This window comes from Bos mutus, chromosome 2 (genome assembly GCF_027580195.1).
Source record: "Bos mutus isolate GX-2022 chromosome 2, NWIPB_WYAK_1.1, whole genome shotgun sequence".
Classification (NCBI taxonomy): Eukaryota; Metazoa; Chordata; class Mammalia; order Artiodactyla; family Bovidae; genus Bos; species Bos mutus.
Window position 1 is genome coordinate 16200637 of NC_091618.1, and position 25389 is coordinate 16226025.

Sequence of the window (25389 nt, forward strand, 5' to 3'; positions counted from 1 at the left end):
AATACTAAGAAAATTTTGGAATCTCCTTAATAGCTGACCTGTTGCTAAATATGTACTTTATTACTATTAGGTTGGTGCAAAAGTAACTGCAATTTTGCATTGTTGAACTTTGCCATTTGATACTGAAATACATCCTTAAATAAATGTGATTATGTTCTGCATCATTTTAATGTGCATTTCTCACTTTATGTTTTTTTGCTAATGATTTATTACTTGATGTTTATAATTATTTTAGACTAGGGCTTCCCTTGTGGCTCAGCCGGTAAAGAATCCACCTACAATGCAGGAAACCTGGGTTCGATCCTTGGGTTGGGAAGATCCCCTGGAGAAGAGAACAGCTACCCACTCCGGTATTCTAGTCTGGAGAATTCCGTGGATGTATATAGTCCATGGGGTTGCACAGTCAGACCCAACTGAACAACTTTCCCTTTCACTTTTTCAGGGAAATGATGTTAGACAAAAAGCAAATGCAAGTGATTTTCTTATTTGAGTTCAAAATGGGCCGTAAAGCAGCAGAGACAACTCTCAACAACAACACATTTGGCTCTGGAACTGCTAATGAACCTACAGTGCAGTGGTGGTTGGTTCAAGAAGTTCTGCAAAGGAGACAAGAGCCTTGAAGATGAGGAGCACAGTGGCCAGCCATTGGAGGTTGACAACCCAATTAAGAGGATCATCGAAGCTGTTCCTCTTAGAACTAGAGGACAAGTTGATGAAGAACTCAACATTGACCATTTCTTCGGTTATTCAGCATGTGAAACAAATTGGAAGGTGAAAAAGCTCAGTGAGTGGGTACCTCATGAGCTGACCAAAAATCAAAAAAATCATTGTTTTGAAGTGTCATCTTCTCTTATTCTATGCAACAACAATGAATCACTTCTCAATCAGATTGTGACGTGCAACGAAAAGTGGATTTTATACAACAACCAGTGATGACCAGCTCAGTGACTGGATCAAGAAGAAGTTCCAAAGCACTTCTCAAAGCCAAAGTTGCACCAAAAAAAGGTTCATGGTCACTGTTTGGTGGTCTGCTGCCAGTCTGATCCACTGCAGTTTTCTGAATCCCACCAAAACCATTACATCTGAGATGTATGCTCAGCAAGTGATGAGATGCACCAAAAACTGCAATCTCCGCAGGCAGCATTGGTCAACAGGAAGGGCCCAATTCTTCTCAACAACGCCCAACCACACGTCACACAGTCAACGCTTCAAAAGCTGAGCAAATTGGCCTATGAAGTTTTGCCTCATCGGCCGTATTCACCTGACCTCTTGCCAACCACTTCTTCCAGCATTTCGACAACTTTTGCAGGGAAACCACTTCCACAACCAGCAGGAGACAGAAAACGCTTTCCAAGAGTTTGTTAAATCCCGAAGCACAGATTTTTATGCTATAGGAATAAACACACTTAGTTCTTGTTGGCAAAAATGTGTTGATTGCAACGGTTCTTATTTTAATTATTAAAGATGCTTTTGAAAGTGATTTAAAAGTCACAGTCTGAAACCCCAGTTATGTTTGCACCAACTTAATATATCCTAGGGACCTTGTAAGGCCCTGAGCACAGAGCAATAAATGCATGACCGACAAGGTCTCTCCTCTCATAGTACTTATAATCTAGGGGATGGAGAAGACAATAAACAAGTAAACAGACAACAAGGCAGTGAAACAGAATGATGAGGTAGTAACAAATGAGATGGGGAAAGAGGACACAACTATACCTCTAGCAATTAGAAAAAGCCTCGAGTGAAAAGTTAATTCCAAGCAAAGATCTGAATGACAAAAAATCCATGTGAAGGTCTCAGCGTATGGCCTTCTGGGCAGAGGGAATGACAAGCGCAAAGACAACAAAGGAGAAACAATCTCAGAATGTTCAAAGAACTTTTAAAAACGGATCTCATTAATATTCTCAATACAGTAGATGATACCACAGAATTGTCAAGTCTGTATCAGGTGTGATAATGGCACCGTGACTCTGTATGACAATTTACATATTGCATATGTATATGTATGTGTATATAGAATAAACGACATCAGAGATTTCTTGAAAATATTTCATTAAAGGAAAGAGATATAAAATATGAATGAATAAGGCAAAAGTGAAAAAATTCTTGATTTTGGTAAAAAATGAAGGCTGATGAACTACTCTTTCTAGTTTTTCTATGTTTGAAATTTTTTGTAATTATTTTAGAAAACTCCACATAACAGAAACTTCATGCAAAAAATGGCAAAACCTCATTCATATTTTCTTTCTCTTACTTTAATATTTCAGCTCAGCTCTTACCTCTGCAGTTCTGTATCCTGATTACCTCATTTGAAGAGACATAAAGGAAAGTTTTCAGAACAAGTACACACTAGACAGGTCTGACACTCTACGGCTGAGTCCAGTTTTTATAACAAACAGAAATAAACTATCTAAGGCAGGTTTGGAACCCAGAGAGAATTAAAATGAGAGACTATAAAATAAACAGCCACATACTGATAAACAAGAAGTCATTCTCTCTGAGAAAAACAGGAATTGCCTGAACTAAGGATAATCCTCCCAGAGATTAAAAAAACACAATAGGCTTCTTCCCCTCCATTCCTTGGAGAATGTTCTGGCAAAGGTCTCCAGATTGTGAAATCCTGTCAGTTTTCAGACTTGATCTCACTTGACCTTGGTGTTAGCACTTGACACACAGATGAAAATTCCACCTCTTCCTGAGACTCCACCTCCTTGGCAGACAAGACAGAAGTGCTACAGACGTCCATGCTTCTTCCTTCGAAGAGCAAGGGTCGCATCCATAGCCCCGCCTGAGAGATGACAACCTTTGTCCCAGGGAACCAGTTCTAAAAGAACCAGGAATAGGTCCCTATCCCAACATCTACGATCTATCAAATGATGTGTCAGAAACAGTCTATTTCTGGTAACATATTGGAGTCAATATTCTCTGAAAAATCTTCTGATACCAAATTACTACAACTGCTGAACAAAATATTACCGACTTGAGAGCACAGCTGAGCTCTCAAGAGAGAAAAGAAAATCCCCTGGAGCTAAAAATCAAATGAGAGGTAGAAACCAGTATATGTAGACGCTGAGGCTACAGAGACCGTGGGAGCATGTCCTGGTATCAGAACCAAGAACCCAAAGGCCTATAAAGCTACAAGGGGGAAAGGAGACAAAGCCCTGAAGATATGAAATATAGACGAGCAGAGATTAGCCCCAATGCAAAAAATCAAGACCACTGAGGGGCAACCAACTCAGTGAAAAGGTAGACTGGAAAAAAAATACACCTACTGATAAAAAAAAAAGTCAAGAGATATGCCTGTTTTGACCTGGGCTCCAAATGGGAGCAAAGGAGAGTTGCCCCAGAAGATTCATAACCACAGGCCTGCACTCATGCATTGTAGTCATGCTAACCCCAAACACAGGCACTAACTTCAGGTACCCCATGCTGGCAGTGTCCCAGGGCGCTGGCTGAACCAAAAAAATCATCACAACTACTCACTTCAGAATATTCCCACAGTCAAAAGCCGGAAAAGTGCTTACAAAACACATGAGGAAGAGCGCCACCACAACCAGAAATCAAAAACAGAAAAATGTGATGCAAAGGAATGTGGCGTCATAAAGATTACAAGACATAATATTTTAAAATTATATTGTGCATAAAGAAATAAAAGAAAAAATACAAACAACTAAAAGACCCTTAAAAAAGACAAATTTTAAAAGAAGTAAACAGAACTTTTAGAAGTAAAAAGTAACTAATGGTGATTAACTTCATAGGTAAATGAAACTATACTGCTTTTCCTCTTGAGTTTTTAACATTAGATAGTTTAACATGTTCAGTTCAGTTGCTCAGTCGTGTCCGACTCTTTGTGACCCCATGAATCACAGCACGCCAGGCCTCCCTGTCCATCACCAACTCCCGGAGTTCACTCAGACTCACGTCCATCGAGTCAGTGATGCCATCCAGCCATCTCATCCTCTGTCGTCCCCTTTTTTCCTGTTCCCAATCCCTCCCAGCATCAGAGTCTTTTCCAATGAGTCAACTCTTCACATGAGGTGGCCAAAGTACTGGAGTTTCAGCTTTAGCATCATTCCTTCCAAAGAACACCCAGGACCAAGCTCATTTTGAATGGACTGGTTGGATCTCCTTGCAGTCCAAGGGACTCTCAAGAGTCTTCTCCAACACCACACTTCAAAAGCATCAATTCTTCGGCACTCAGCTTTCTTCACAGTCCAACTCTCACATCCCTAGGTTCATTTTATTTCAAATGCCAGTTTCCATGAAAACTACTTTTTTTTAAACGTTAAACAAGAGATTAACATTAACCTGGCTTCTATTAGTTCTTTACTCTTTTTTAATGTCGGTTCTATCTGACTTTCTTCTCAGGAAGGTGTTGCTACACCAATGCCTACTCTCAGGGCTGCAGCCACAAACATCTGGAACTTTCTACCTACAGACATGGTTGGATGGCATCACCGACTGGATGGACATAAGTCTGAGGAAGTTCCAGGAGTTGGTGATGGACAGGGAAGCCTGGCGTGCTATTGACCACGGGATCGCAAAGAGTCAGACACAACTGATTGACTGAACTGAACTGAACTGAACCTACAGATTCAGCCCCAGGGAAGATAAGGTCTCACTAAGGACCATGCTCCTGCCTCCAACACAAGGTCGCCATGGCATCTCACAGGACATTCCAGAAGAAGACATGCAAACTCAGAAGCAATCACACCATCCCCTCAAAGTCACAGAGAAGAACTGTAGCATCATTCCAGGCACCTGGAAGAATACCAGACCTAAAATCCTTAACAGCAAAATGACTAAGACAAAATGCAGACCACAGATAGAAAGACAAGGGCACTCTAATGACACGCAGCCAATCTGTGGACTTTGGATCTGGTCTGTCAGGTGATCACCCTGTACCAGGAGACCTGAAAGAGGCCTTACAAAGACAAACTGCTGCCAGTCCTCCTTTTTGTAGAGAAACTATGTTCCATGTTCACACCATTCAACGTAAGTTTGAAAGATGGTGACTCTAGGGTTTGCAGTCTTTTCAAAACTCTGTTTCCAACATAAAAACCTCTACCACTCATAAGACCATCACCATGGATTTAATAAGTAATAACTTCAGGTAGATAGCAAAGAAACAGGACAATCCAAGAAAACAAATAACTGAAACAATTCCAAAAATACTGAAACACAACAAAGACAGACCTGCGGCCTTCCTTATCACTGCTTCAAAAACAGAACTCAAAACAGCAGCACTGGAATCCTTGCTTCTCAGGGAGACAAAACAAACCTAAAGTCTACAGGTATCAGGAAATAAGCCAGGCCTCCACTTCCACTCCAGAGCTTGAGTTTCCCAGCACTGACATAAGCCTTCCCAGCAGATGAGCAGAACACGTGACAGCAGCTCCACAGCAAAGTTCAGGATCTTGGGGTTACTTTAAAACTTCAGCTATGAGAGTTCAACTTGTCACTTAGGGGAAGCTCCACTATCAAGACCTTGCTACTTTCAGATTCACATAAAATAGGAAACCTATATTCACACAGAGCCTCTGTGTACACGGCATTAATCCAGATGTGAGGAATTCCAAAGTTATGATTCCCACGGCAACTGTAATCTTGGCAAACCCACACACATGTATTTTGAACTACTTCAGATGGTAGTGACCTTAAAAAGAACAAAGCACATTACAAAGAAAAACTCCCAGACAGATCGGAGATCAGGAAATTACCTTCCTTCAGAGAGAGTGGAGCTCTTTCTTTGAGACAATTAACAAAGACTAGCCCAAGCACTGAAGAACATTATGCTGGAACAATTCTTACCTGGCCTGAAGGACAAGGGCCAGACAACTTAACGGGGTTTCCTCTGAACACTCACTTCTAACTTGCTATGACAACCAGCTGTTAGATATTTAGAACTTCATTTCAAATATTTAATATTTTCAAAAAGTAACAAATGCTAATCAGATGCAGAATAGGCTCAATTTTAGTTCTCACTTGAAGCAACAGATGAAATATTTAAATTATTACTAAATAGATCATCTATTGAAAAACAAGTCAAATAATACTTGCTTATGTCAGTTAACACAGAGAATGGTTCCCTGGTTCTTAATTTAAGGTTAAAATGCCAGTTTCCAGAGGGCTGAGTACTACTAGAATAGGCTAAAAGGCTAATAGAAGAAAGTAGAATTTAGTGGTTAAAAGACTTCTGAAGCCAAAGAGCCCAGGTTTGAATCCTCTTCTACCACTTAAAAGTTGTGGCTTTCGGCAAGTCACTTAATGTCTCCGTGCCTGTTTCCCCATCTAAAACGGGCAGTAATAAAACCTAGCATGTGCAGCTGTCTTGAGTATTAAATGAGGTAATATTTGCAAAGTTCTCAGAGCAGTAACTGGCAGACAGTAAGCACTCAATAAGCATTCCCCGGTAGCTCAGCTAGGAGAGAATCCACCCACAATGCAGGAGACTCTGTTTTGATTCCTGGGTCAGAAAGTTTCCCTGGAGAAGGGACAGACTACCCACTCCAGTATTCATGGGCTTCCCTGGTGGCGCAGACAATAAAGCATCTGCCTGCAATGCGGGAGACTTGGGTTCGATCCCTGGGTTGGGAAGATCCTTTGGAGGAGGGCATGGCAACCCACTCCAATATTTTTGCCTGGAGAATCCCTATGGACAAAGGAGCCTGGTGCACTACAGTCCATGAGGTCGCAAACTAAGCACACATTATTAATGTAAAGCTTTTTATTTATTTCACCTTGGCAGCAATCTTTATTTGATAAACCAGCACCCACACAAACAGATTTTAAAAATCTAAAAATAATTTTAATACTATAATGAAATTTTAACCAGTCTCTTTAGCACAACAATAATAAATGACCTTCTCTCCTCTTGCCTCTGTCCTCTACCTGTCTTGTAATTAAAGACAGAATCCGAACTCCTCAGCCAAACACTCAAATTGCTCCATCATCTCTGCTGGTCCATCCTGGCTCAACATCCTGCATACTCCTGTAAGAACCTTCTGTTTCAACTAATTTTCTCACAGTCCTCTAAATACACCTTGTACTCATTCAACAAGGATCTGAGAATCTATGGAGCCAAGCAGTGTGCTAACATTATATGCAAAGATGACACAGAGTCTGCCCTTAAAAGACCACAGAAAATAATAGAAAAAGACATAAGCAAAAATAGTTTCAGTAGATGTAACTATAGTCACAAAAGAGCAAAGCGTTGGGTAGCTACACGGAGCGGAGTTGATCACTTCTGTAGATGAAGTCCCCTCAGGGAGGCTCTGCTCTGCTCAGTCATGTCCAATTCTTTGCAACCCCATGGACTGTAGACCACTAGGCTCCTCTACCCATGGAATTTTCCAGGAAAGAATACTGGAGTGGGTTGCCATTTCCTCCTCCAGGGGATCTTCCCAACCCAGAGATGGAACCCACATTAACTTTTGCGACTACTGCACTGCAGGAGGATTCTTTACCACTGAGCTATTAGGGAAGCCCAAGAAGAGGTAAAAACCTATATAGATCTTTAACCAGAAAAGAAACTAGAAAATGCTGCCAAAGACCCACAAGCCCTCCCCGAAATGCATCGGGTTCAGATAGTTTCAAAGACAGGTAATTTCAGTGTTATTTAAACTGCTGGGGAGAGAGAGGGGTTTAAAAAATTTTTGGATTTATGCTCTAAGGATAAATAATAAACTAGATACCAAATGTGACAAAGAAAGAACACACACTCTTTCACATACAGAATTACATAAGAATTTTTGTTACAAACATAAATGCAAAACCCAAAATAAAATAAAAAATCTATCCAACATTTAAATGTTAAAAATTAAATTCCATGCATGCACGGTATAGAATGTTTATTTTAACATTAAGAAATCTGTTAACATATTCACTATACAGTAAATTAAATAAACGCAATGGAATCAAGCTATCATCAAGCTAAAAGACAAAAGGCACTGATCAAGTCCAACACCCATTTCATTTTCTTTCTAGTTGGAGCAAGGATTACTATCAAACTCCACTCTCTGGGCCAGTCACTCTTGCCACTCATACAGTACATGACCTACGTCTGTGAATTCATTGGCCAGCCAACAGCCTCAACTCCAAGCTCTAACAATGTGCACCCAACTCCCATTCTTAATTAAGACTTCTTAGTAACTAGGACTAAAAAGAAATTTTCTTCTGATATGATAAGATCTCAAGGAAGCAACACCTCTTATGTAGCATTCAGACCAAATTAATACATAATTTGAATCTAATTATGAGGAAACACCAGACAAACCAGATGAGGAACGTTATATTTAAAAAGAAAAAAAGGCTGTCTTCTTCAAAAACTATCATGTCATAAAAGACAAAGAAGACTACAGAACTGTTCTAGATTAAAGGAGACATAAGAAACACGACAAGTAAATACCACGTGTGATCCCTCAACAGATCCTGTCCTCGAGGGGGAAAGATGCTGAAAGAGACTTTACTGGATCAACTGACAACTTGTAATAGAGGGCATATATGAGTAAACTCCAGGAGTTGCTGATGCATAGGGAGGCCTGGCGTGCGGCAGTCCATGGGGTTGCATAGAGTCGGACACTACTGAGCAACTGAACTGAACTGATGATCAAAGCTGTATCAGTGTTAAATGAACTAAGTTGATAACTCTTCTTTAGGTGTATAAAAAATATCCCTACACTTGGAAAATACTCTTTGAAGTATTTAGGAGTAATCGTGTGCAATCATGCACAATAACCTCAAGAAGCTCAAGAAAATTTTTATTTTATATATGTGTGTGTGCCTGTGCATGTGTGTGTAGAGGATGAGAGAGAGGGAGGGTGAGCAAGCACAAAAAGGGTATATGCACTCTTGGGCATTTATCCCAGAGAACTGAAAACTTAGGTTCACACAAAAACCTGCTTATGCATGTTTATAGCAACTTTATTCATGACAGCCAAACACTGAAAACAACCCAGCTGCCCTTCCACAGGTGAATGGTTAAACAAGTGATGGTACATCCATGCCATGGAATACTGCTCAGCAGTAAAAAGGAACAAACTCTTGATACATGCAACAACCTGGAGAAATCACAAAGGAACTATTTTGAGTGAAAAAAGTCAGTCTCAGAGGTTATGTACTACGTATCTCGTCCCATGTACAATGCATTCTTGAAACAACAAATTAGAGAGACAGAGTTTAGTGGCTGCCAGGGTTCAGGGAGGCAGAGAGCAAGGGAAACAACTACGGCTATGAAAGTGCAAGACAAGAGATCCTCGGGAAGGGATTATTCTCGGTCTTGACTGTGGTGGTAATCATACAAATCTACAGATGTGACAGAATGAAATACACACACAGAGTACAAATAAAACTGGTAAAATTGCAATAAGATGGGTGAGTTGTATTGATAATTAATTTCCAAGTTGTGATATACTATAGCTCAACAAGAGGAAACTCGGTGAAATGCACACAGGATCTCTCTTACAACTGCATGTGATTCCACAAGTATCTCAAAATAAAGAGCCTAATTTAAAAGTAAAGTTTAAAAAGGATAAAAGTTAAAATGACAAACAGCCAGAAAATAATTCATGGATAATGGTAAAGCACTAGAGGCATTCTGAGAACAGGAAAAGGCTGCCAGCTATAATAGTTATTCAGTATTGTTCTAAAGAAGCTAGTTGCTGCCATATGACAAAAAGGATAATATAAATATTAGAAAAGAGACAAAATGATCAATTATAAATGAAATCATCGTCTACCTAGAAAATCCAACATAATCAAGTGATAAAGTATTACAATATGAGTTCAGTAGTGTCCAAATACAACACAGATGGTTGTTATCTGGAACTGACTGAGGGTTTTTCAACTTTACAACGGTTGAAAGCGACACACAGAGAGTTCCTGTAGAAACTCTACTTCGAATTTTGGTCTTTTCCTAGGCTAGTCATATATGGGAGATGATCTACTGTGATGCTTGCTGCTGAGCTGCAGCAAGCAGTCATCCACACCCTTAGAAGGGTGACCAACTGATACACTTACAATCATTCTGGACCCAGACAACCCTTCTGTTCTTCACTTTCAGTACAGCAGTCAATAAATTTCATGAGCTAGTCAACACTTTATTATAAAATAGACTTTGTGTTAGATGATTCTGCACCACTGAAGGCTAATATAAGTGTTCTGAACGTGTTTAAGGTGGCAAGGCTATGCTATGATGTTAGGTAGGTTAAGTGAAATTAAGTGAAAGTCGCTCAGTTGTGTCCAACTCTTTTTGACCCCATGGACTATACAGTCCATGGAATTCTCCAGGCCAGAATACTTCGTGGGTAGCCTTTCCCTTTCTCCAGGGCATCTTCCCGACCCAGGAACCAAACTGGGGTCAGATTCTTTACCAACTGAGCCACAAGGAAAGCCCAGTTAGGTAGGTTAGGTGTAATAATGGAGAAGGAAATGGCAACCCACTTCAGTACTCTTGCCTGGAAAATTCCATGGATGGAGGAGCATGGTAGGCTACAGTCCATGGGATTACAAAGGGTTGATCACGACTAAGCAAGTTCACTGGTTCACTGATTTGAGAAGTAATCCCAGATGATACCACTCTAATGGCAGAAAGTGAAGATGAACTGAAGAGCCTCTTGATGAGGGTGAAAGATAAGAGTAAAAAAGTTGGCTTGAAATTGAACATTCAAAAAACTAAGATGATGGCATCCAGTCTCATCACTTCATGGCAAATAGAAGGGTAAAAAGTGGAAGCAGTGACAAAGTTTATTTTCTTGGGCTCCAAAAGCATTGCATCTAGTGACTGCAGCCATGAAATTTTTTAAAAGACACTTGCCCCTTGAAGGAAAAGCCATGACAAACCTTGACAGGGTATTAAAAAAGCAGAGACATCACTTTGTCAACAAAGGTCCATCTAGTCAAAGCTATGATTTTTCCAGTAGTCACGTATGGATGTGAGGATTGGACCATAAAGAAGGCTGAGTACCAAAGAACTGATGCTTTTGAATTGTGGTGCTGGGGAAGACTCTTGAGAGTCCCTTGGACTGCAAGGAGATCAGACCACTAAATTTTAAAGAAAATCAACTCTGAATATTCATTGGAAGGACTGAAGCTGAAACTCCAATACTTTGGCCACCTGATGTAAACAGCCGGCTCATTGGAAAAGACCCTGATGCTGGGAAAGATAGACGGCAGGAGAAGGGGATGCCAGAGGATCAGATGGTTGGAAGAGCATCACCAACTCAATGGACATGAATTTGAGCAAACTCCAAGAGATAGTAGAGGACAGAGGAGCCTGGTGTGCTGCAGTCCATGGGATCTCAAAGAGTGGGATGTGACTTAGTGACTGAACAAGGATCCCAACATAAGGAAGATCTGTATATAAAAGTCAACAGTCTTTTTATTATATTCCACTAATAATCAATTTCCATGGGGTAGCAAAGAGTTGGGCATGACTGAGCGACTGAACTGAACTGAATAATCAATTAGAAAATTTTGTAAAAAAGAATTTTGTTCTATTTATATATACTTTTAAATCGTTTACATAAGTCATTTGCAACTATTTTTTACTACTTAAATTTTTCCCCCAGGAATATAAAGACTATGTACCTCTAATAAGCTTCTCCAAAACAACATATTACCAGTTCTCCCCCATTAAGTATTGTGTTTATCTTTCTCTGATTTGCTCTTCCTCAGTATCCAGTCCACACTTCACTTGAGAACCCAAAGATTCTAGAAAGCAGATTCAAACCTATTTTCCAATTCTCCAAAGCTTTAAGTACTTGGAACAAGCCCAAGCCAGATATAGAGATGAGGATCTAAGGTTTCTTCCAGCTCTCAATCTCCATCTTGCCAGGAGCTAGAATCCCTTCAGTCAGCTCTAGGAGACTCTAAGAGTGCATCCTTCTGCAGACCTCAGGAACATCTTCAAGAGGTTTCTCTCTCCTATGAATTCCAATTTCACAGACAGTGAACCTCATTCTAGAGTAGAATCACATTTAATCCATCCATTTCTAGTCAGAGCCTCTCACACGAGCCCCCACTGCAAATGCAAGCTGCTGCTAAACCACCATCAGCCCAATCCATTTCCTCCAGGTGGATCTGTTATGGGGTGCATCCTAGGTAAAAGCCAAGACCATGTCTCAGTCCTTACACAGAGTCCTTATACATTCCTGCTAAGTTCCAGGTCTCCCAGGATAACAAGAAACATCCTCAGTTAAGAAGCAAAAAGGATAGAAGAAAATAAATTATTTTCATAGTTCTTGAAGAGCATGGAGCCTATTAGAGAAGCAAAGAATGGCATACATTTTTAAGAAAAGGAAGAATTTCTTTCATTTTATTTTAATATAAATTCAACTCTCTCGTAACATTTTCACTCCAAAAACAGCAGGGGATTAAATTCTCAAACGAAATATGGCACTGGCCTATACCATCCTAAAAATGCCAGCAGTCTAGCAATGAACCATCTCTTTAATTTTAGTAATGTTTGGTATTTTCTTTCTTATAAGAGCATGAACTACTTTTGTCAAACATTATATATACATATATATGTACACATAAAGTTTTACCTCTATTCACTAATAATAAAAACAGTCTAGATTTGTTAATTAAAAATAATTATGCTTTCTCAGAAATCAAGTTGGTTCAGTAATTTAAGAGGTTTTCAATATTTACAGATAATATGACTGCCCATCTTGAAAAATCTCAAAGGATAAACTCACAAATTATTAAGACCAATGATTTCAGCAAGAATGACAGAAAAGGCAGATTCAACAACAAAAAATTATCAACAAAATTCCTATATGCCCACAATAATAAATTTAAAAATATGAGAGGATAAAAGATCAATTCTAAGTAGCAACCAAAATCACAAAATGTTGAGGAATTGAGACTTCCATGGCGGAGCAGTAGTTAAGACTCTGTGCTTCCAATGCATGGGGCACAGGTCAGATACAGTAAAAAAAATTCAACGTAACCACAATTGAATTCCAGTCACAACTTTTTTACAGAAACTAAGAAGCTGATCTTAAAAATCAAATGGAAGAAAAAATGGGCAAAGAATGTGAATAGACATTCTTTCAGAAAAGATATATTAATAGCCAAGAAATTTATGAAAAGATGTCCAAAATCATGAGGCTCATTCATACTCAAATCTAGAAAATAACTCCTAGACACCTGTTGGTGGTGGTTTTAATCACTCAGTTGTCTCTGACTCTTTGCAACCCCATGGACTATAGCCCTCCGGGATCCTCTGTCCATGGGATTTCCCAGGCAAGAATACTGAAGTGGGCTGCCATTTCTTCTCCAGGGAATCCTCCCAACCCAGGGAATCAAACCTGTGTCTACTTGCACTGCAGGCAGATTCTTTACTGCTGAGCCCACCAGGGAAGCCCAGTCACCTGGTAGGGAGTTAGAAATCCTTGATTTTCATCTTTTCTTCTGAAGTTGCATCAACAAGGAATTCATGGGGGTAGAGAGGGTTAACAGCAAAAGACATGTGTGTGCTCTTTGATGAAACTCACTGAGAACCACTAGTGATCACTTCAGGGGGCTCCAGAAAGAAGGGCAGTTGTTGGAACCGAAGAGTAAAAAGGTTTGCTGAAGATAATTAAAAGCCCTGCAAGAAGAATGATGTGACTTGAACAATAAGACATTTTTCCATTAATTATTTTTTAAGCAACTGAAACATAATGAAACCCTGGATGAAACCTCAGTTCTCAATTTCTTTGAGATACAAAGATCAGAGTGAGTCCAGTTGAGCACTTGAAGTGGCCGGACCAATTCTGCATGTGGTGGGCAGTTGTGAGTGCAAAGACAGTATCACATGTACTCCTTCCTACTAGCAGCCAGAAGTAAAAACGTCCCAAAGAAACAGGCTTGGGCTCTGCCCACAACACTGTCATCTGAGCATTCCTTTCATTAGAACAATACAAGATTATACAATGACCCCTAAGTTGAAGCAGGATTCTAGATGCCTGAGAAAGTGGGATACTCTTAGGGTATGGTAAGCTGACTGCTGACACAATCAATAAATGAATTAGCGTAAAGTATGCTGACTTCTTCAGAAGGAATTTTATGAACACAAGATTTAAGACTTCTTATACAATAAGCAATGCAATCACAAGTACTAATAAAGGTTGGATGGCATCACCGACTCGATGGACATGAGTTTGAGCAAGCTCTGGGAGTTGGTGATGGACAGGGAAGCCTGGTGTGCTTCTGTCCATAGGGTCTTAAAAAGAGTCAGACACAACTGAGCGACTGAACTGAAGAGTGCTATGTAAGAAACTGCTATCAATCAATCAATAAACCTAGGAATGAATTATGTGCAAGACTGTACTAAGGAATGAAGGGAAATTTTAAAGTCTACATCACTGAATCAGAAGCATGCAGCAGTTGAAATGACAAGATATATAAAAAAGCTGTGTTGGGGACTTCCTTGCTGGTCCAAGGGTCGAGAATCTGCCTTGCAATGCAGGGGACGGGACACAGGTTCAATCCCTGGTCTGAGAACTAAGATCCCACATGCTGCAGAGCAACTAAAACCCATGCACTGCAACCACTGAGCCTGTACGCCACAACTACAGAGATTACATTAAGATGGCTGCTGCTGCTAAATCACTTCAGTTGTGTCCGACTCTGTGCGACCCCATAGACGGCAGCCCACCAGGCTCCCCCATCCCTGGGATTCTCCAGGCAAGAACACTGGAGTGGGTTGCCATTTCCTTCTCCAATGCATGAAAGTGAAAAGTGAAAGTGAAGTCGCTCAGTCATGTCCGACTCTTAGCAACCCCATGGACTGCAGCCTACCAGGCTCCTCCGTCCATGGGATTTTCCAGGCAAGAGTACTGGAGTGGGGTGCCATTGGCTTCTCCACATTAAGATGGCAATTCTCCCCAAATTACTGATAGACACAATACAACCTGAATCAAATTCTCAAGCAGAGTTTTTTGAAAAGCTGACAAGCTGATTATAAAATTAATATGAAATGAAAAGGACCTCAAAAAGCCAAAGTCTGCGAAAGAACAGCAAAGCTGAAGGACTTACACTGTCTGACTTCAAGTCTTTTTTACAAAGCTATAGTAATCAAATCAGTGTAGTACTGGCATCAATACAGACCAACAGATGAATGAAAACAAAAAAAGACCAGAAACGGAACCAAAAATATATATAAATTTTCAACTGAGGTATAACCTAGGTACAAGGGAATTTAGTGAAAATATAGTCTTTTCAACAAACAGTTCTAGAACAATCAGATTCCATATACTTAAAAATGAACTCTGATCCATAGCTCGCACTATGTATAAAAATGAACTGAAAGTAGATCACAAGTCTACAGTAAAGTGAAAGTATTGGTCACTTAGTCCCGTCAGACTCTTTGCAAACCCATGGACTGTAGCCCGCCAGGTTTCTCTGTCCATGAAATTCTTCAGGCAAGAATACTGGAGTAGGTTGCCATTCCCTTCTCCAGGGGATACTTCTGACCCAGGTCAAACCCAGATCTCCTGCGCTGCAGGCGGATTCTTTACCATCTGAGCCACCAGGGATATAGGGTAAAATCTAAAACTATAGCTTCTAGAACATATCACAAACATATTATTGTGAAAATAGGCAAAGAAACTTTTTAAGCAAGAAAAGCAGAATCCATAAAAGAAAAAATTGTTAAGTTGGACTTCATCAAAATTAAGAACTGCTCTTCAAAAGTCATCATTTTGGAGAGTTCTGACAAAACATGGTCCACTGGAGAAAGAAATGTCAAACCACTTCAGTATTCTTGCCTTCAGAACCCCATGAACAGTATGAAAAGGCAAAGAGATATGACACTGAAAGATGAACTCCCCAGGTCGGTAGGTGCCCAATATGCTACTGGAGAAGAGTGGAGAAATAATTCCAGAAAGAATGAAGAGATGGAGTCAAAGTGAAACAACACCCAGTTGTGGATATGACTGGTGATAGAAGTAAAGTCCGATGCTGTAAAAAGCAATACTGCATAGGAACCTGGAATGTTAGATCCATGAATCAAGGTAAATTGGAAGTGGTCAAACAGGAGATGGCAAGAGTGAACATCAACATTTTAGGAATCAGTGAACTAAAATGGACCAGAATGGGTGAATTTAATTCAGATGAATTAAATTAAATTAAATTCTTGTGGGCAAGAATCCCTTCGAAGAAATGGAGTAGCCCTCACAGTCAACCAAAGAGTCTGAAATGCAGTAGTACTTGGGTGCAAGAATGATCTCTGTTCATTTTCAAGGCAAACCATTCAATATTACACTAACCCAAGGCTGTGCCCCAACCACTGATGCTGAAGAAGCTGAAAGGTTCTATGAAGACCTACAAGACATTCTAGAACTAACACCAAAAAAAGATGTTCTTTTCATCACAGGGGGCTGGAATACAAAAATAGGAAGTCAACAGATAACTGGACTAACAAACAAGTTTGGCCTTGGAACACAAAATGAAGCAGGGCAAAAGCTAACAGTTTTGCCAAGAGAACACACTGGTCATAGGAAACACCCTCTTCCAATGACACAAGAGACGACTCTACACATGGACATCACCAGGTGGTCAATACCAAAATCAGATTGATTACATTCTTTACAGCCGAAGATGGAGAAGCTCTATAGTCAGCAAAAACAAGACCAGGAGCTGATTGTGGCTCACATCATGAACTCTATTCGGAAGTGACAAATAGATTCAAGGGATTAGATCTGATAGAGTGCCTGAAGAACTATGGACACAAGTTTAAGACATTGTGCAGAGCGTGGTGATCAAGACCATCCCCAAGAAAAAGAAGTGCAAAAAGGCAAAATGGTTGTCTGAGGAGGTCTTAAAAATAGCTAGAAAAGAAGAGATGTAAAAGGCAAAGGAGAAAAGGAAAGGTATACCCATTTAAATGCAGAGTTCCAAAGAATAGCAAGGAGAGATAAGAAAGCCTTCCTCAGTGATCAACGCAAAGAAATAGAGGAAGACAACAGAATGGGTAAGACTAGAGATCTCTTCAAGAAAATTTCATGCAAACATAGGCACAATAAAGGACAGAAACAGTACAGACCTAACAGAAGCAGAAGATATTAAGAAGAGGTGGAAAGAATACACAAAAGAACTATGCAAGAAAGATCTTCATGACTCAGATAACCACAATAGTGTGATCACTCATCTAGAGCCAGACATCCTAGAATGCAGAATCAAGCGGGCCTTAGGAAGCATCACTACAAACAAAGCTAGAGAAGGTGATGGAATTTCAGTTGAGCTATTTCAAATCCTAAAAGATGATGTTGTGAAAGTGTTTCACTCAATATGCCAGCAAATTTGGAAAACTCAGCAGTGGCCACAGGACTGGAAAAGGTCCATTTTCATTCCAATCCCAAAGAAAGGCAATGCCAAAGAATGTTCAAACTACTGCACAATTGCATGCATCTCACACACTAGCAAAGTAATGCTCAAAATTCTCCAAGCCAGGCTTCAACAGTACGTGAACAGTGAAATTCCAGATATTTAAGCTGGATTTAGAAAAGGCAGAGGAACCAGAGATCAAATTGCCAATATCCGCTGGATCAGCAAAAAAGCAAGAGAGTTCCAGAAAAATATCTACTTCTGCTTTATTCACTACGCCAAAGCTTTTGACTGTGTATTTCAACAAACTGTGGGAAATTCTTCAAGAGATGGGAATACCAGACCACCTGACCTGCCTCCTGAAAAATCTGTACGCAGGTCAAGAAGCAACAGTTAGAACTGGACATGGAACAACTGACTGGTTCCAAATTGGGAAAGGAGTACGTCAAGGCTGTATATTGTCACCCTGCTTATTTAACTTCCAGCCTGGTTCCTCCGCCAGGTTGGAGGAACCACAAGCTGGAATTAAGATTGCTGGGAGAAATATCAATAACCTTAGATAATGCAGATGATACCACTTTTATGGCAGAAAGTGAAGAGAAATTAAAGAGTCTCTTAATGAAAGTAAAAGAGAAGAGTGAAAAAGCTGGCTTAAAACTCAACATTCAAAAAACTAAGATCATGGCATCTGGCCCCATCACTTCATGGCAAATAGATGGGGAAACAATGGAAACAGTGATGGACTTATTTTCTTGGGATCCAAAACCACTGCAGATGGTGACTGCAGCCATGATATTAAAAGATGCTTGCTCCTTGGAAGAAAAGCTATGACCAACCTAGACAGCATGTTAAAAAGCAGGACTTTAGTTTGCCAACAAAGGTCCGTCTAATCAAAGCTATGGTTTTTCCAGTAATCATGTATGCATGTGAGAGTTGGACCATAAAGAAACCTGAGTGCCACAGAATTGATGCTTTTGAACTGTGGTGTTGGAGAAGACTCTTGAGAGTCCCTTGGACTGCAAGGAGATCAAATCAGTCAATCCTAAAGGAAATCAGTCCTGAATATTCCTTAGAAGCTGAATATTCAGTTGATGCTGAAGCTGAAGTTCCAATACTTTGGCCACCTGATGGGAAGAACTGACTCAGTGGAAAAGACCCTGATGCTGGGAAGGATTAAAGGCAGGAGGAGAAGGGGACAACAGAGGATGAGATGGTTGGATGGCATCACTGACTTGATGGACGTGAGTTTGAGTAAGCTCCGGGAGTTGGTGATAGACAGGGAAGCCTGGCATGCTGCAGTCCATGGGTTCACAGAGTCAGACACAGCTGAGAGACTGGATTGAACTGAAGAGAAAACATTTGCAAATCCTGTGTCTGAAAAAGGATATACATCCAGAATATATAAAGAACTTCTAAAAATCAGTGATAAGAAAACACACCCAATCAAAAATGGACAAACCATTTTTTGTCCATTTCACCAAAGAAGTTATATGGATAGGAAATAAGCTCATGTAAAGACACACAACATCTTAGTCCTTAGAGAAATACAATTTAAAATCACAATGAGATACCATTCCACATCTATAAGAAAGACTAAAATTGAAAAGACTGACCATCCCAAGTGTTGGCAAGGATGTGGAAGAACTGGACCTCTTATACACTGCTGGTGGTAAAGCAAAAGAGTACAGCCACTTTGGAAAATTTTGACAGTTTCTTTAAAAGTTAAGTATGTTCCTACCACATGATCTAGCCATTTTACTTCTATGTGCTTAACCAAGAGGAATAAAAGTATATATCCATACAAAAAGACTGGTATACAAATATTCATAACAACCTCATTTGTTACCAACTAAAAATTGGAAATGACCAATATGTCCAACAATAGGTGAATGTATCAATAAACTGCAGTATATCCCTTCAAAGGAACAGTATTCAGCATTAAAGAGGAATCAACTACTGACATACTAAAGAATGAATATCAAAATAACCATGCTAAATGAAAGAAGCATAACCACAAACTATATGATTCCGTTTATATAACATTCTAGGAAATTCTAGGAAACACAATTAATATATAATTACAGAATAATCAGTAGTTGTCATGGATGGGGATCAAGGAGCCAACGATGTAATGAAAGTTTTGGGGGTGATGGATATGTTCACTATCCTGTCTGTGATGACAGTCTCATAAGTACATATATCTATCAACATTTTATAAATTGCACATTTTTAATAAGTACTGTTTATATATGTTGACTATATCTCAGTAAACCAGCTTTGTAAAAACATGGTCTTAACCAATAATTAATAATGCTTCATGATCCAAACTGGTTTGTATTCAATCATTAAAAGTATTTCCTGCTAATAATGTATGTGTATTCGGACACTCAATCGTGTCCGAATCTTTGAGACCCCATGGACTGTAGCCCACCAGGTTTCTCTGTCCATGGAATTCTCCAGGCAAGAATACTGGAGTGGGTTGTCATGCCCTTCTCCAGGGGATCTTCCCAAACCAGGGATCAAACCCAGGTTTCCCGCATTGCAGGCAGATTCTTTACCATATGAGCTACCTGGGAAGCCCGAATAATGTATAGTTATAAAATTCACAGAGCATCTTTATGCAAAATATTAAGGAAGACTGATTTGAACTGACAAAATTCAGTAAATCATGGTAACAAATGTCTTAATGCAGCAAAAGATATATGAACAGTGCAAATATATTTTCATTTTTTAAATGTAAGATAACTAAAAAGAATAACCATGTAAATTATGGATCTTAAATCGGATTAAACAAAAATAACCATGTGTTGTTATCTCCTTCCTGGTACAATTGCTACTAGTTTCATATTCAACACTCTAAAACTGACTAAAGCGGACCATGGCAAAGAGAGAAAGAAGCAACTATTCCCACGCAGAGAAATGCTCTCTAAAAGACATGAAGCTACACAGAAATGTTTGCAGATTCTCTGCAAATCCCTCAGCACCTAAACAATCACTAGAAACCTCTTCCTCATCAAAGCCTAATGGGAGACAGAAACAATTCAGTTTCATTAAAGGAATCCTGCAAAGGAACCTAAAGAGCAAAGTTCCTCAGTTAGCATTATATAACTTCCTGCCTCCTCCTGGTTTGGGCACCCAAGCTCTCAAGTCTATTAAATACGCCAACAATTACTGTCCTTCATTTGAAGGATTCTTCAAACCACAGGGAACAGGTGACTTCCTACTGTATCCACCTACTTCATTACTTGCCCTTTTCCTTACAGTTCCCTTAGATCTCAGGTTGATGTTGACACATCTAGCATTCATGCTGAAATCAGAACCTGATTTACAGAAGTAGGATGATTCAGTGTGGGATTCCCAAGTGGTGGTAGTGGTGAAAAAAAAAAAAAAGTATTAGCTGCTCAGTCATGTCCAGCTCTTTGCGACCCCATGGACTACAGCCCGCCAGTCTCCTCTGTCCATGGAATTCTCCAGGCAACAATACTGAAGTGGGTTGCCATTCCCTTCTCCAAGTGGTAAAGAACCCACCTGCCAATGCAGGAGACTTAAGAGATGAGGGTTCGATCCCTGGGTCGGGAAGATCCCCTGGAGGAGAGTATGGCAACCCACTCCAGTATTCTTGCCTGGGAAATTCCATGGACAGAGGAGACTGATGGGCTATGGCCCACAGTGTCGCAAAGAGTCTGAAGCGACTTAGCATGCATAATGCAGAGTTGTGGAAGGATTATGGACTGTGAAATCAGACATGGGTTCATGTGTGCGTGCATGCCAAGTCATTTCAGTCGTGTCCAACTCTTTGCAACCATATGGACCATAGCCTGCCAGGCTCCTCTGTCCATGGGATGCTCCAGCCAAGATTACTGGAGTACCATGCCCTTCTCCAGGGGATCTTCCCGACCCAGGGATCGAACCTGGGTCTCCAGCATTGCAGGCACTAGGGAAGCCCAAACCCTGAGAACACAGCGCACAAAAAGACAAATACTGTGTGATTCCACTGTTACGAGGTACTTAGAGTACTCAAGATCAGAGACAGAAAGTAGATGAATAGTTGCCAGAGGCTGGGAAGAATAGGAAGTCATGGTTTAATGGGTAAAGAGTTTCAGTTTTACAGGATGAATAGTTCTGGAGATGAATGATGATGACTGCAAGACATTATGAATATATTTAATACCACTGAACAGCACACGGAAAATGGATAAGATGGCAAATTTTGGATTTTGTGTATTTTATCACAATTTTTAAAAATGGGGGTGGGGAGTGTTTTTGGACTAGTGGTTGATTGCACTTGACTAAATCTATGAGTTAATCACCTAATTGCAGCTCTGGGGCATCCAGTTCTTGCTACGGTTCCAAATTAAATGCTCTCTGAAAAGTTCTTGTTGTCAAATCCTCTACCTCTCGTGACACAACACAGAGGAGCATCCTGTGTACCTCCCACCACCCTCAGTCTAACAGCGATAACAAGAATTCTGCCTGCGCTTCCTTCACATCGCCAAAAATGGCACAGATGGCCAGACCGCAGAGGGAGTCACAGAACCATTCCAGGCCCATAGCGGGATTTGCACATGTGCTCAATAGTATTTGAATGAAAACGAGCTTCATTTCCTACAGAAACTCCCCAGAGAAAACAAAATACTTCTGAAGGTTAAAATAAAAGGACACTCTGCAACTTGGATCCTATGAGGCTGATCCTCTAAGGCTGGTCAACATTACAGAAAACCAAAGTTTGGGATAAATGCGGAAACTGAAAACAAAAGTTTACAAATCTTCCCCACACAAGAAAATCCTTTGCTATACCTTTTTTGTACTTAAAATACCGAGCCACCTCAAAATCATCTCCAATCCAATACCTAAAATCAACTGGTCTCTAAGTGTTGCAAGGTGAACACTATAAAATGTGGTACAAATATGATTCTTTCAAAACCACTGAGCAGTAATTAAACTCACAAATAAGCACAAATCTTTGTCTCAAATCAGTCAAGCTAAAAAGTTTAACGTGTTCTTTTTCTTTTCTGATGGCTTTTTCATCAAACTGTGCAGGGGAACCCAAGTATTTGCCATGGGCAAATACATGCCATAACGAGAGGGAAAAGGACAGGCAGGATTTGAACTGACTGACGGGAGAAGGAAGGACATGTGCAGAGGAGGAATATGAAGGTACAGGGGACACACCTTGTATAATTTCACTCCTCTGAAGTATCTGGAGTAGTCAAAATCATGATAACAGAAAGGAGAATGGTGGCTGCCGGGAGGTGGCGGGAAGGAGAAATGGGGAATTGTTCACTGGTACAGAGATTAGCTTTTCTAAGATGAAAAAGGGTGAGCACTGCTACACAACAGTGTAAATACAGCTAACTGTACACTGAAAAATGGTCGAGGGTCCATTTTAGACTACGCATTTTTTTAAACTACAATTAGAAAAAAAGAGTCACAAAAATTAGTGCCCTGGCAGTCATACTAATGCAAAAATATTTCAAATTGACTAACTTCAGTGTTCAGTCCTAATCTCTAAAATTCCTTTTGTCCCTAATTGGGAAAAAAAAAAGTAGACGTATCTTGCTAATGGTACAAGCAGGTTTCCTCAACTACAATAAAACTTAAGGAGCGAGAAAACCAAAAGAAGACAATACAAACACTAAGTGATGGTACAAAATACAGAGCAGGCTAGTAAACCCAATCTAATGGAGCCATCCCCACCCACAATCTAGTCTAAGGCTCAAAGGAAAACTGTACAGGGACTTCCCTGGTGGCCCAATGGCTAAGACTCTTGTGCTCCCAATGCAGGGGCCCAGGTTCAGTCCCTGCTCAGGGAACTAGACCCCACATGCCACAACAAAGATCAAAGATCCTGCGTGCCACAACTAAGACCTGGCGTGACCAAATAAATTAAAATTACGTTAAATCTTTAAAAAACTGTATGGAAGCTTCTCTTTACACCAAGAATAAAGAAAAACTCTTCTACCTGCTTGCAAGGCCCAGCACCTTCTGGCCCACTTCACCAGCCCCCTCTCCCCCCAGGTTCTTCTGTACGCTTCCTGATCCATACATAGGCCTGTACCTTAAGTCCCCAGTCATCTCCATGAACCCTGCCATCACAGGGTCTTTTTATCCTTGCGTTTGTTCTGACTGGAACGTTCTTCCTTTCCTGTGCATCCTTCAGATCTCAGATCAAATGTCACTTCTGGGATGTCCCTAACTCAAATACTTGTCACTGTTGCAGTTTTACATTCGTGTGGTTAATCTGCTGGCATCCGCTGAGCACAACGGTCTTGTATGCATTCACCTTCCCCATTTCCAATGCTAAACTCAGCGCCTAGTACCAACTAAGCACTCAAATACCTGTTGAATAAGTGAACGGGCACCAAATCTATAATAATAAAATATCACAGAATGTCTCCTTAGGAGTCTATGCATCTTCACAAATCAATCTTGGAGGATGCCCAAAGCAACTGAGCCTGAAGTCCCTACTCAACTCTTTAAAAAAACAAGAAAGTCAACTCAAATGCCTGTATAAATTTCCCTGGCCCTTCTGTCTCTAAGCAAATACTGAGCACTCTAAGCACTTAATAAATACTTACTGAACTGAAATGAAATTATACTCTTTTGAATAATGGATTTTGATAACTAAACTCCTGCATTTTAGTCCCAAATAATATTTCCAAAAATTGTTCATATGCCTCAGTTTTAGCTCCATTACCATTGGATTAATTATAATGTCGTTATCCAATAACGTTCGAATAAGGCTTAGAGCGGGGGGTCCCCAAACCCCATGGTACGGGTCTGTGGCCTGTTAGGAATTGGGCAGCACAGCAGGAAGTGAATAGCCGGTAAGCAAGCGAAGCTTCCGGTGTGTTTACAGCGGCTTCCCATTGCTCCCATTACAGCCTGAGCTTCACCTCCTGTCAGATCAGCAGCCACATGCGATTCTCACAGGAGCTCAAACCAAAACAAGACTATGGAGTAGACTGACATAAGCAACACACTTCAGGTGTCATTGTCCCCCATCACCCCTAGATGGGACCATCCAGTTGCAGGAAAACAAGCTCAGAGCTCCCACTGATTCTGCATTATGGTAAGCTGTACAATTATTCCATTATATGTAAAACTATTCCATTATATGTGCGTTCATGCTAAGTCCCGGCCGACTCTTCGCGACCCTATGGACTGTAGCCCTCAAGTCTTCTCTGCCCATGGGATTCTCCAGGCATGAGTACTGGAGTGGGTTGCCATGCACTCTTCCGGGGGTTCTTTCCCACCCAGGGATCGATCTGGCATGTCTTAGCTTACATCTCCTACATTGGCAGGCGGGTTCTTTACCCCTAGTGCCACCTGGGAAGCCCCATTTCATTATACATCATAACGTAATACTAGAAATAAAATGCACAATAAATGTAATGTACTTGAATCAACCCCAAGCCATCCACGCAACCCCAGAAAAATTACCTTCAGCAAACCAGTCCCTGGTGCCAAAAAGATTACGACTGCTGGCTTAGAGCATCCTTAGTCCCACTGCTTCAAACTCAATTAAGGGAGGTTTTCAGTCCTTTGTATTTTAATATAAATTTTACTTTGTCAATTTCTGGGGTGGAGGCGGGGGGTGGGGGTGAGGGGGTCAGAAACAGGCCAGCTGGGATTTTACTATTGTGTTGAAACTGTTTTCAAATGTAAGTCAGAGATATTAACAACACCTGTCCCTACTTCTTCAACGTGGTAAATGTCACTTCAGTCTTTTTCCCCCAAATCCACTCAGTCCCAAGGAGAGTTCCTTTTGTAGAAAACTGTTAAGACACAAAATCTAACTCACAGAATACTAAATAAACTAAAATTCCCAGGTAGCTCAGCTGGTAAAGAATTTGCCGGCAATGCAGGAGACCCCGGTTCAATTTCTGGGTTGGGAAGTTCCCCTGCAGAAGGAACAGGCTACCCACTCCAGTATTCTTGGGATTCCCTGGTAGCTCAGACAGTAAAAGATCCCGCCTGCAATGCGGGAGGCCTGGGTTCCATACCTGGGTTGGGAAGATCCCTTGGAGGAGGGCATGGCAACCCACTCCAGTACTCTCGCCTGGAGAATCCCCA

The 25389-nt window shown here is 40.6% G+C and overlaps 1 protein-coding gene across 4 annotated transcripts in view; it reads right to left on the reverse strand.

Annotated features, from left to right (window-relative positions):
- DIS3L2 (DIS3 like 3'-5' exoribonuclease 2) overlaps positions 1 to 25389 on the reverse strand; it is a 356855-nt gene that overhangs the window by 330731 nt on the left and 735 nt on the right. The window lies entirely within an intron of this gene.